The 12,237-nt window shown below is 41.1% G+C and overlaps 1 long non-coding RNA gene across 1 annotated transcript in view; it reads right to left on the bottom strand.

Annotated features, from left to right (window-relative positions):
• Positions 1–12,237, bottom strand: part of LOC149119988 (uncharacterized) — a 342,369-nt gene that overhangs the window by 314,790 nt on the left and 15,342 nt on the right. The window lies entirely within an intron of this gene.

Here is a 12,237-nt window from a genome sequence, read left to right as displayed (position 1 = left end):
ACCCAAAACAATGACAGCAAGCCAGAATTGGAGCAAGCCAACAGCTGTGCCCTGATTGAAAAAGAACCATCCTCTTGTGCCCTGAACTCAATTGCCAACCTCAAAAACAAAGCGCACATCAGAAAATTCATTACAAACCATCATACATAACAAAAATGAGAAAAAAGCCAAAGAAATGCAAGAATCCATAATGATATTGGGGTTGATTTAGTTGTAAGGAATCCGGCTATTCCTGGATTCGTCCACCCCTCGAGGTGACTGCCTGTGCAATTCTCACTGAATTAACCTGAAAATCACAGGGAAACTCAGTTTGGAGGCAATTAATATATGTCACCTGAGCCAAAGTGTTCCATTTTATTTTCCAAAACACAAAAACTCACCTTGGTCGTGTTACCTGTAGATTTCTAAGCTTCAAACGCCTATTTGTTGTGTTTTTTATTTCATAATGGCTACTCTGTCCAAACTCTTGTTTGTATTGAGTCAGAATAAAAAATTGGGGAATAAGAAGAAAAAACCGTGTCAGACCCAGAAAACATTTAGGAAATTGCCACTCAAGAAACCTCAAATTTGCTGATGCACCCAAAACAATGACAGCAAGCCACAATTAGAGCAAGCCAACAGCTGTGCCCTGATTGAAAAAGAACATTTCTCTTGTGCCCGGAAGTTCTTATTGCAGCCTCAAATCCAAAGCTCACATCAAAAATTCATTACCAACCATGATAAATAAGAAAAAAGAGAAAAAATCCAAAGAAATGCAAGAATCCACAATGATATTGGGCTTGATTTAGTCGTAAGAAATCCGGCTAGTCCTGGATTCATCCACCCCTCCAGGTGACTGCCTGTGCAATTCTCACTGAATTAACCTGAAAATCACAGTGAAACTCAGTTTGGAGGCAATTAATATCTGTCACCTCAGCCAAAGTGTTCCATTTTATTTTCCAAAACACAAAAACTCACCTTGGTCGTGTTACCTGTAGATTTCTAAGCTTCAAACGCCTATGTGTTGTGTTTTTTATTTCATAATGGCTACTCTGTCCAAACTCTAGTTTATATTGCGTCAGAATACAAAATTTGGGAAGGAAGAAGGCAAAACCAACTCCGACCAAGAAAACATTTAGGAAATTGCCGCTCAAGAAACCAAATGTCAGCTGAGGCACCCAAAACAAGGACAGCAAGCCAGAATTGGAGCAAGCCAACAGCTGTGCCCTGATTGAAAAAGAACTTTCCTCTTGTGCCCTGAACTCAATATGCCAGCCTCAAAACCAAAGCTCACATCAGAAAATTCATTACAAACCATGATAAATAAGAAAAATGAGAAAAAAGCCAAAGAAATGCAGGAGTTCTTAGTGATATTGGGCTTCATTTATTCCCATGTAAACTGCTGTTTCCAGATTCTTCCACACCTCCCAGCTGAGTGAATGTGTATTCTGACTGAATTAACCTGGAAATCGCAGTGAAACTCACTTTGGAGGGAATTAGAAATTGTCCCCTCAGCAGAAGTGTTCCATGACACTTTCTAAAACACAAAAACTCACCTTGGTCGTGTTACCTATCGATTTCTAAGCTTCAAATGCGTAATGTTGTGTTTTTAATTTCATAATGGCTACTCTGTCCAAACTCTTGTTTGTATTGCGTCAGAAAATTTGGGAAGGAAGAAGGCAAAACCAACTCAGACCCAGAAAACATTCAGAAAATGTGGATCAAAAAACAACAACGCTGAGGCACCCAAAACCTTTAAAGCAAGACAGAATTGTAGCAAACCAATAGCTGTGCCCTGATTGAAAAAGAACCTTCCTCTTGTGCCCTGAACCCAATATGCCAGCATCAAAACCAAAGCTCACATCAGAAAATTCATTACAAACCATGATAAAAAGAAAAATGAGAAAATAGCCAAGGAAATGCAAGAATCCATAATGATATTGGGCTTGATTCAGTCACAACGAAACCGGCTGTTCCCAGATCCATCCACCCTTCCAGCTGACTGCCTGTGGACTTCTGAATGAATTAAGCTGAAAATCGCAGTGAAACTCAGTTTGGAGACTATTAATATCTGTCACCTCAGCCAAAGTGTTCCATTTTATTTTCCAAAACACAAAAACTCACCTTAGTCGTGTTACCTGTAGATTTCTAAGCTTCCAACGCCTATTTGTTGTGCTTTTAATTTCATAATGGCTACTCTGTCTAAACTCTTGTTTATATTTCTTCAGAATACAAAATTTGGGAAGGAAGAAGGCAAAACCAACTCAGAACCAGTAAACATTGAGGAAATTGCCACTGAGGAAACGACAAATTGGCTGAGGCACCCAAACCAATGACAGCAAGCCGGAATTGGAGCAAGGCAACAGCTGTGCCCTGATTAAAAAAGACCATTCCTCAGGTTCCCTGAACTCCATATTGCAGCCTCAAAACCAAAGAACACATCAGAAAATTCATTACAAACCATGATAAATAAGAAAAATGAGAAAATAGACAAAGACATGCAAGAATCCATAATGATATTGGGCTAGATTTAGTCGCAAGGAAACCGGCTGTTCCCGGATTCATCCACCCCTCCAGCTGACTGCCTGTGGAATTATGACTGAATTAACCTGAAAATCACAGTGAAACTCAGTTTGGAGGCAATTAATATCTGTCACCTCAGCCAAAGTGTTCCATTTCATTTTCCAAAACACAAAACCTCATCTTGATTGAGTTACCTGTAGATTTCTAAGCTTCCAACGCCTATTTGTTGTGTTTTTTATTTCATAATGGCTACTCTGCCCAAACTCTTGTTTGTATGGCGTCAGAATACAAAATTTGGGAAGGAAGAAGGCAAAGCCAACTCAGACCCAGAAAACATTTAGGAAATTGCCGCTCAAGTAACCAAAAGTCAGCTGAGGCACCCAAAACAAGGACAGCAAGCCAGAATTGGAGCAAGCCAACAGCTGTGCCCTGATTGAAAAACAACCTTCCTCTTGTGCCCTGAACTCAATATGCCTGCCTCAAAACCAAAGCTCACATCAGAAAATTCATTACAAACCATGATAAATCAGAAGAATGAGAAAAAAGCCAAAGAAATGCAGGAGTTCTTAGTAATATTGGGCTTGATTTATTGCCATGTAAACGGCTGTTTCCAGATTCATCCACACCTCCCAGCTGAGTGTCTGTGGTTTCTGACTGAATTAACCTGAAAATCGCAGTGAAACTCGGTTTGGAGGCAATTAATATCTGTCACCTCAGCCTGAAAGGAGCCAAGAGCCACCATAAAAAAAAAATGGGGCTCCTGAGACAAACTGTTCCAGAGACGGCCTTGGAAAATGGGGAGTAAACCGGTTCACAGAGAAAGCAGTCAGCTACTGACCAGAGATACGCAGAACACCTGCCTTGTAGATAAGCCCCCTTCCCTACGCTTGCTCAAGGTTAACTAAGAAAGTTACAAGGCACATAGCAACCTACTCCTGTCTCCTAGAAACCCCCTCCCCTAATGTATCCCTTTGACCTAGTACTTTTCCACCGACATTAGCACTTCAGTAGCCTGCTACTGAAAATTATCCAATGAACTTACGCCAGCCTATAATATGTTAATTTTGTGGTTTTGCCCTTTAAAAGCTGTGTAAGATAGCTGCTCAGGGCTCCTCTCGCTTGCTTGCTGCTTGCAGCAGTAGAGGGCCCATTTGTACAAATGAAATAAATTACCTCCTGTTCTATTGCATCGTCTGGTCCGGAGTCTGTGTTTCTGGGGTCATCACAAGAGGACACCGCTTTTGGGGTCCTACATATGGGGGCTCGTCCGGGATTTGGGGGACCCCAGACTCCCACACTCCATCGGCCAGACGGAGGTAAGTTTGCTTACTTGTGTATTATTGTAACTGTGGTTTGTACTGTTTGTCCTTGTCTGCCAGGACGACGTGGAATCCGTCCTGGGGCGCCTGTACAGGCTCAGTACTGACTGGACCAAAGGGGAAGACAGACGTGTCGTGAGGCCCCTGGTCCAACCCTGGAGGACGCTCCAGTGGTGGTCTGGGAAGGAGGGAAAGAGGGCATTTCCCTTCTTCAAAGGGAGAGCCTGGCCAAACGGCCGCTCCCTTCTGAAATTCTGGTTTTGGTTTTGTCTCGGTCTGTTGCTGCGCGGCTTGTGATTTCAGACGTGTCCTGAGACCCCTGGTTCAACCCTGGAGAACGCTCCAGTGGTGGTCTGGGAAGGAGGGAAAGAGGGAATTTCCTTTCTTCCAGGGGAGAGCCTGGCTAGACTGCCGCTCCCTTCTGATAGTTTCGGTTTTGTCTCGGTCTGTTGCCGTGCGGCTTGTGATTTGTGTTCTGTGTGTCACTGTTTTTGTTGTCCTTTATCTCTTACTGTCTCCCCCATCTGTTTTTATTGTTGTGTTTGATTGCTAGATGTATACTTGTATGAAAAATGTAGATTGTATTCTTATGATGTGTTAATTATGTCTACTTCTCAATGCAACTCTAGGGCCAAATGTAGGGACAAATTTTTGGGCTGGAGAGGCTTGTACCTAGATTTGGCTCTGGTAACCAAGAAACTTTGCTGCCGAATGACCTTCTCCTGCTCCTTGGGAGCCTGGCCAGTTCCCGGGGAGGAGGATAAAGGAATGTTTTCTGATAAACAGGTGGGCATGCTTCATGTCTCGGCTCTCTGGCCAAGACCCGAGATGGGACGCACTGCTTGCCTAAAATCTTGGCAATGAGCCACCCTTGTCCTTGGAGGCTTTAGGGGGGAGCCGGAGCAAGCCTCTGCTGCTGCTGTTTCATTTTGGGGGGAACACGCAGTCAAGCTGAATGTTAAATGTGCCCATAATGATTACATGATCAATTGGCTACTGTGATTGAGGTGTTCTGTGACAGTCCCTTTAATGAAAAATTAACAAAATGGATTAATAACAGGACATTCAGGACCTGACGCTCTGCTTGGTATGTCATTACAAAAATCATCAAGGAGGGCTATGCCTGATAAATGAGGGTGCTATAAATGTGGGCAACAGGGACATGTACAAAAATTGTCCAGAAGTCAAAAATCAAAATAAGGCTCTTCCTGGGATTTGCTTCCAGTGCTAAAGGGAAAGGCATTGGGCCAATAAGTGTCACTCCAAAACTGATAAAGAAGGTAATTCATTAAAAAACAGAGTTCAGGAAACTGGAAGCGGGGCCAGCCTCAGGCCCACCCTACAGGGATCAGTGGACCATCTTGCTATAGTATCATTAAAGCAATGGAGCCATGTTTATTGCAACATTCTGTTAATCTATGCTCCTTTACCATCTTTCCTGTAAATAATTTTAGTGTGCACTACAAGGCTTGCAGCGTATTTCTTGCAGATTAAAAGTAACTAAGTCTGTGCACAGCAGACAGCTAAAAAGTAATTTACTGTCACAAATTGGCGTAGTTGGCAGGATCTGCAGGTATGCAAAGCAATGCCTTTCTTTAAAAGAAAAACTGAAGTTGCATGTGTAACCTGTGATGTTCCTGGCTGAAAAGACCTTCAGTTCGCCTCTTTGGTGAAGGAATGGGCTCTCTGCTCAGAATCGAGTGAGAATTGGGATGGCAAGTTACAGAGTGCACAGCCTCCACAAGTTATTGAGGTTTTGCTATCAGTGCCGGTGGAAAAGGGGGATGAACTATAGGCTTTGGGGAGGTGAGAATGGATTTTGTTATCTGCATACTGATGCATGTATAAGCAATTGGAAAAATAAGTACAGGATAAATGTAAATTGAAAAAAAAAAATGCTGCCCTTTAGAGTCAAACTGCTAGATAGTGGTAAAAAAAAATTATATCAAGCTCCTGTACTGCTGCCAGGGCCAACTAAGGTTATTCAGTGTAAACAATACAGAATTCCAGGTGGATATGAGGAAATATCTAAAACAGTAAAAAATTATCTTAAGAATTCAGATGAAACCTAAAAAATGACTGTAAATTACAGGGAATTAAACAAAGTTACTCTCCCATTGACTGCTACAGTCCCAGATACCATCATTTTAATGTAAAAGGTCACAAACATAAAAGCGTGTTCTTAATAAGGAAAAAAAAAAGAGATACTTTTAAAAGGATATAATTTGTAAAAATTGTTTATCTTAATGGCTGGTTTATACTGGAATGAAAAAAAGGGGGGGGAGAAGAGAAAGGTTTGAGCAAGTTACAGAAGGTGTAAGAAAGTCGCAAAATGTTATAAAAAAAATCTTTGGTTATTTTCTTTGACATAAAATCAAAATCTGATCCTCTGTTAAAGCAATAAGTTAAAGTAATCTATTATGTTCTCTTGATGTCTCTGTTAAATTCTAACTGCTTAAAAACAGCTGTAAAAAGAGCAGTGGTGAAATGGAGGGATCCTATCACCAATCAATGAAATGGACATGATCCAGTACTGGTATGGGACATGGGCTCCTAAGGGATGAGTTTTTCTATGTAACCAACATGCTTTTCTGCAATTGCTCCCTGGGCCGTGTGGCCCTGATGTTAACATCTGTATTTACAGCAGCGGATAGAGCACGTCAGTGGCGTGCTTTACCTGAAGACTACAATAACAACGTCATCCTAATAGGAGAGGACACTGCCCTTGCCATGGCTGCATCAGTAGTAAGTGTTCCTGGACTGGCTTTTGAAAATAATCGTGGACTATAAAGGCTTACATGTTTGGTGACCAAAGCAATCAATCTTACTGCTACTGTGCTATCCAATATAGCCAAAGAACTGGATCAAGGTCACTCAGGAGTGCTTTTAAGCCATGCAGCTAACAATTACTTGCTGTTAAAAAGATCATTTAAGTTGTAAACCTGTACCTGGGGGATATTGCTTTAACATTACTAACAATGTGCCATATATAGAGTCTGTTATTGATAAACTTAAGAGTAAAATGCAACATATGTTTATTACTAACCCACTATTCATTTGAAGGGTTTCAATGGATTCATTGGTTATTAATGTTGGCTGGACTGCTACTGCTTTTCCCACTTTGTATGGGATGTCTTCCGTGTGTTCTGCATTTTATGCTGACTTCGCTACAGTATGAATGGACTGAGATTCATCATTTAAAACTTCGTACCAAGCCTCCATTGTAATCAAAATAATTGATATTTGGCTGTATGTTTCATCTCTCACCTAATGTTGGGCTGGAATGGTACTCAAAGACGGGTAAGACGCTCAGCATCCTGTACCAACCTAAGACAGGGCTCTAGGCCAAGCTGCCAGAGTTACCGATGACGGGTAAGGACAGAGATGACTGAGGGCAACCTAAGACAGAGGCCATTCTCAATTTAATAAAAAAAAGGAGGAGATGTGGGGACCCATGGCTGGCCATGGGCCCACATGCTAAGGCCTGGCTTGCTGATCATTGGCATTAGTCCTAACGCAACAGTATCAAGCCCTGGCCACCAGTGACCGTATTAAAACCCCTCATTAACGGCACACAATTTTAGGATTAAAATTAGTTCAAAGAGAAAATGGGGGAATGAAAGGAGCCAAGAGCCACCATAAAAAAAAAAATGGGGCTCCTGAGACAAACTGTTCCAGAGACGGCCTTGGAAAATGGGGAGTAAACCGGTTCACAGAGAAAGCAGTCAGCTACTGACCAGAGATACGCAGAACACCTGCCTTGTAGATAAGCCCCCTTCCCTACGCTTGCTCAAGGTTAACTAAGAAAGTTACAAGGCACATAGCAACCTACTCCTGTCTCCTAGAAACCCCCTCCCCTAATGTATCCCTTTGACCTAGTACTTTTCCACCGACATTAGCACTTCAGTAGCCTGCTACTGAAAATTATCCAATGAACTTACGCCAGCCTATAATATGTTAATTTTGTGGTTTTGCCCTTTAAAAGCTGTGTAAGATAGCTGCTCAGGGCTCCTCTCGCTTGCTTGCTGCTTGCAGCAGTAGAGGGCCCATTTGTACAAATGAAATAAATTACCTCCTGTTCTATTGCATCGTCTGGTCCGGAGTCTGTGTTTCTGGGGTCATCACAAGAGGACACCGCTTTTGGGGTCCTACAAGCCAAAGTGTTCCATTTTATTTTCCAAAACTCAAAAACTCACCTTAGTATTCTTACCTGTAGATTTCTAAGCTTCAAATGCCTATTTGTTGTGTTTTTTATTTCATCATTGCTAGTCTGTCCAAACTCTTGTTTGTATTGCGTCAGAATACAAAATTTGGGAATAAGAAGGAAAAACCGTGTCAGACCCAGAAAACATTTAGGAAATTGCCACTCAAGAAACCAAAAGTCAGCTGAGGAACCCACAACAATGACAGCAAGCCAGAATTGGAGAAAGACAACAGCTGTGCCCTGATTGAAAGAGAACCTTCCTCTTGTGCCCTGAACTCAATATACCAGCCTCAAAACCAAAGCTCACATCAGAAAATTCATTACAAACCATGATAAAGAAGAAAAATGAGAAAAAAGCCAAAGAAATGCAGGAGTTCTTAGTAATATTGGGCTTGATTTATTGCCATGTAAACGGCTGTTTCCAGATTCATCCACACCTCCCAGCTGAGTATCTGTGGTTTCTGACTGAATTAACCTGAATATCGCAGTGAAACTCGGTTTGGAGGCAATTAATATCTGTCACCTCAGCCAAAGTGTTCCATTTTATCTTCCAAAACTCAAAAACTCACCTTAGTCTTCTTACCTGTAGATTTCAAAACTTCAAATGCCTATTTGTTTTGTTTTTTATTTCATAATGGCTACTCTGCCCAAGCTCTTGTTTGTATTGCGTCAGAATACAAAATTTGGCAAGGAAGAAGGCAAAACCGACTCAGACCCAGAAAACATTTAGGAAATTGCCACTCAAGAATCCAAAAGTCAGCTGAGGAACCTACAACAATGACAGCAAGCCAGAATTGGAGCAAGCCAACAGCTGTGCCCTGATTGAAAAAGAACCTTCCTCTTGTGCCCTGAGCTCAATATACCAGTCTCAAAACCAAAGCTCACATCAGAAAATTAATTACAAACCATGATAAAGAAGAAAAATGAGAAAAAAGCCAAAGAAATGCAGGAGTTCTTAGGGATATTGCGCTTGAATTATGGCCATGTAAACGGCTGTTTCCAGATTCATCCACACCTCCCAACTGAGTGTCTTTGGTTTCTGAATGAATTAACAAAAAAATCGCAGTGAAACTCGGTTTTGGAGGCAATTAATATCTGTCACCTCAGCCAGAGTGTTCAATTTTATTTTCATAAACACAAAAACTTACCTTGCTCGTGTTACATGTACATATATAAGCTTCAAACGCATATTTGTTGTGTTTTTTATTTCATAATGGCTACTCTGTCCAAACTCTTGTTTGTATTACGTCAGAATACAAAATTTGGGAAGGAAGAAGGCAAAACCAACTCAGACCCAGAAAACATGTAGGAAATTGCCACTAAAGAAACCAAAAACAGCTGAGGCACGCAAAACAATGACAGCAAGCCAGAATTGCAACAAGCCAACAGCTGTGTCCTGTTTGAAAAAGACCATTGATCCGGTGCCCTGAACTCAATATGCCAGCCTCAAAACCAAAGCTCACATCAGAAAATTCATTACAAACCATGATAAATCAGAAAAATGAGACAAAAGCCAAAGAAATGCACGAGTTCTTAGTGATATTTGGCTGGATTTAGACACAAGGAAACTGGCTGTTTAAAGATTCATCCTCCCCTTCCACTGACTGAATTTGGAATTCTGATTGATTTCACCTCAAAATTGCACTCACACTCAATTTGGAGGGAATTAGAATCTGTCCCCTCAGCAGAAGGGTTCCATGTCATTTTCCAAAACACAGAAACTAATCTTGATCATGTTGCCAGCAGATTTCTAATCCTGAAAGGGCAATTTCTGTGTTTTTTTTTCTTTCATAATGGCTACTCTGTCCAAATCTTGCTTGTATTGCATCAGAATACAAAATATGGGAATAAGAAGGCAAAACCGACTCAGACCCAGAAAACATTAAGGAAATTGCCGCTCAAGAAACCACAAATCGGCTGAGGCACCCAAAACAATGACAGCAAGCCAGAATTGGAGCAAGCCAACAGCTGTGCCCTGATTGAAAAAGAACCTCCCTCTTGTGCCCTGAACTCAATATTGCAGCCTCAAAACCAAAGCTCACATCAGAAAATTCATTACAAACCATGATAAATAAGAAAATGGAGAAAAAGCCAAAGAAATGCAAGAATCCATAATGATAGTGGGCTTGATTTAGTTGCAAGGAAACCGGCTGTTCCCAGATTCATCCACAGTTCCAGCTGACTGCCTGTGGAATTCCGACTGAATTAACCTGAAAATCGCAGTAAGACTCAGTTTGGAGGCAATAATATCAGTCACCTCAGCCAAAGTGTTCCATTTTATTTTCCAAATCACAAAAACTCACCTTGGTCGTGTTACCCTTAGATTTATAAGCTTCAAACGCTAATTTGTTGTTGTTTTTTTTTTTTTATTTCATAATGGCTACTCTGTCAAAACTCTTGTTTGTATTGCGTCAGAATACAAAATGTGGGAAGGAAGAAGGGAAAACCAACTCAGACCCAGAAAACATTTAGGAAATTGCCGCTCAAGAAACCACAAATCGGCTGAGGCACCCAAAACCTTGAAAGCAAGACAGAATTGGAGCAAGCCAACAGCTGTGCCCTGATTGAACAAGACCATTAATCCAGTGCCCATAACTCCATATTGCAGCCTCAAAACCAAAGCTCCCATCAGAAAATTCATTACAAACCATGATAAATAAGGGAAATCTGAGAAAGCCAAAGAAATTCAAGAGTCCTTTGTGGTATTTGGCTGGATTTAGACACAAAGAAACTGGCTGTTTCCAGATTCATCCCCCCCTTCCACAGACAGACCTTGGAATTCTGATTGAATTCACCTCAAAATCGCACTCACACTCAATATGGAGGGAATTAGAATCTGTCCCCTCAGCAGAAGTGTTCCATGTCATTTTCCAAAACACAGAAACTCATCTTGGTCGCGTTGCCTGTAGATTTCTAATCCTGAAAGGGCAATTTGCTGTGTTTTTTTTTTCTTTTATAATGGCTACTCTGCCAAAATCTTGCTTGTATTGCATCAGAATACAAAATTTGGGAGTAAGAAGGCAAAACCGACTCAGACCCAGAAAACATTTAGGAAATTGCCGCTCAAGAAACCACAAATCGGCTGAGGCACCCAAAACAATGACAGCAAGCCAGAATTGGAGCAAGCCAACAGCTGTGCCCGGATTGAAAAAGAACCTTCCTCTTGTGCCCTGAACTCAATATACCAGCCTCAAAACCAAAGCTCACATCAGAAAATTCATTACAAACCATGATAAAGAAGAAAAATGAGAAAAAAGCCAAAGAAATGCAGGAGTTCTTAGTAATATTGGGCTTGATTTATTGCCATGTAAACGGCTGTTTCCAGATTCATCCACACCTCCCAGCTGAATGTCTGTGGTTTCTGACTGAATTAACTTGAAAATCGCAGTGAAACTCGGTTTGGAGGCAATTAATATCTGTCACCTCAGCCAAAGTGTTCCATTTTATCTTCCAAAACTCAAAAACTCACCTTAGTCTTCTTACCTGTAGATTTCAAAACTTCAAATGCCTATTTGTTTTGTTTTTTTTTTTCATAATTGCTACTCTGTCCAAACTCTTGTTTGTATTGCATCAGAATGCAAAATTTGGGAAGGAAGAAGGCAAAACCAACGCAGACCCAGAAAACATTTAGGAAATTGCCGCTCAAGAAACCACAAATCAGCTGAGGCACCCAAAACAATGACAGCAAGCCAGAAGTGGAGCAAGCCAACAGCTGTGCCCTGATTGAAAAAGAACCTTCCTCTTGTGCCCTGAACTCAATATGCCAGCCTCAAATCTAAGCTCACATCAGAAAATTCATACAAACCATGATAAATAAGGGAAATGTGAAAAAGCTGAAGAAATGCAAGCCTGTGGAATCCTAACTGAATTAACTGAATTAACCTGAAAATCGCAGTGAAACTGAGTTTGGAGGCAATTAATATCTGTCACCTCAGCCAAAATGTTCCATTTCATTTTCCAAAACACAAAAACAACTTGGTCATGTTACCTGTAGATTTGTATGCTTCAAACACCTATTTGTTGTGTTTTTTATTGCATAATGGCTACTCTGTCCAAAATCTTGCTTGTATTGCATCAGAATACAAAATTTGGGAAGGAAGAAGGCAAAGCCAACTCAGACCCAGAGAACATTTAGGAAATTGCCACACAAGAAACCACAAATTAGCTGAGGCACCCAAAACAATGACAGTAAGCCAGAATTGGAGCAAGCCA

The sequence above is a fragment of the Oryctolagus cuniculus genome, chromosome 21 (genome assembly GCF_051225735.1).
Source record: "Oryctolagus cuniculus isolate XC-2025 breed Fujian yellow rabbit chromosome 21, ASM5122573v1, whole genome shotgun sequence".
In the NCBI taxonomy this organism is placed as follows: Eukaryota; Metazoa; Chordata; class Mammalia; order Lagomorpha; family Leporidae; genus Oryctolagus; species Oryctolagus cuniculus.
The sequence above is the reverse complement of the archived record's forward strand: the minus strand, read 5'-3'. Positions and strand labels throughout refer to the sequence as shown.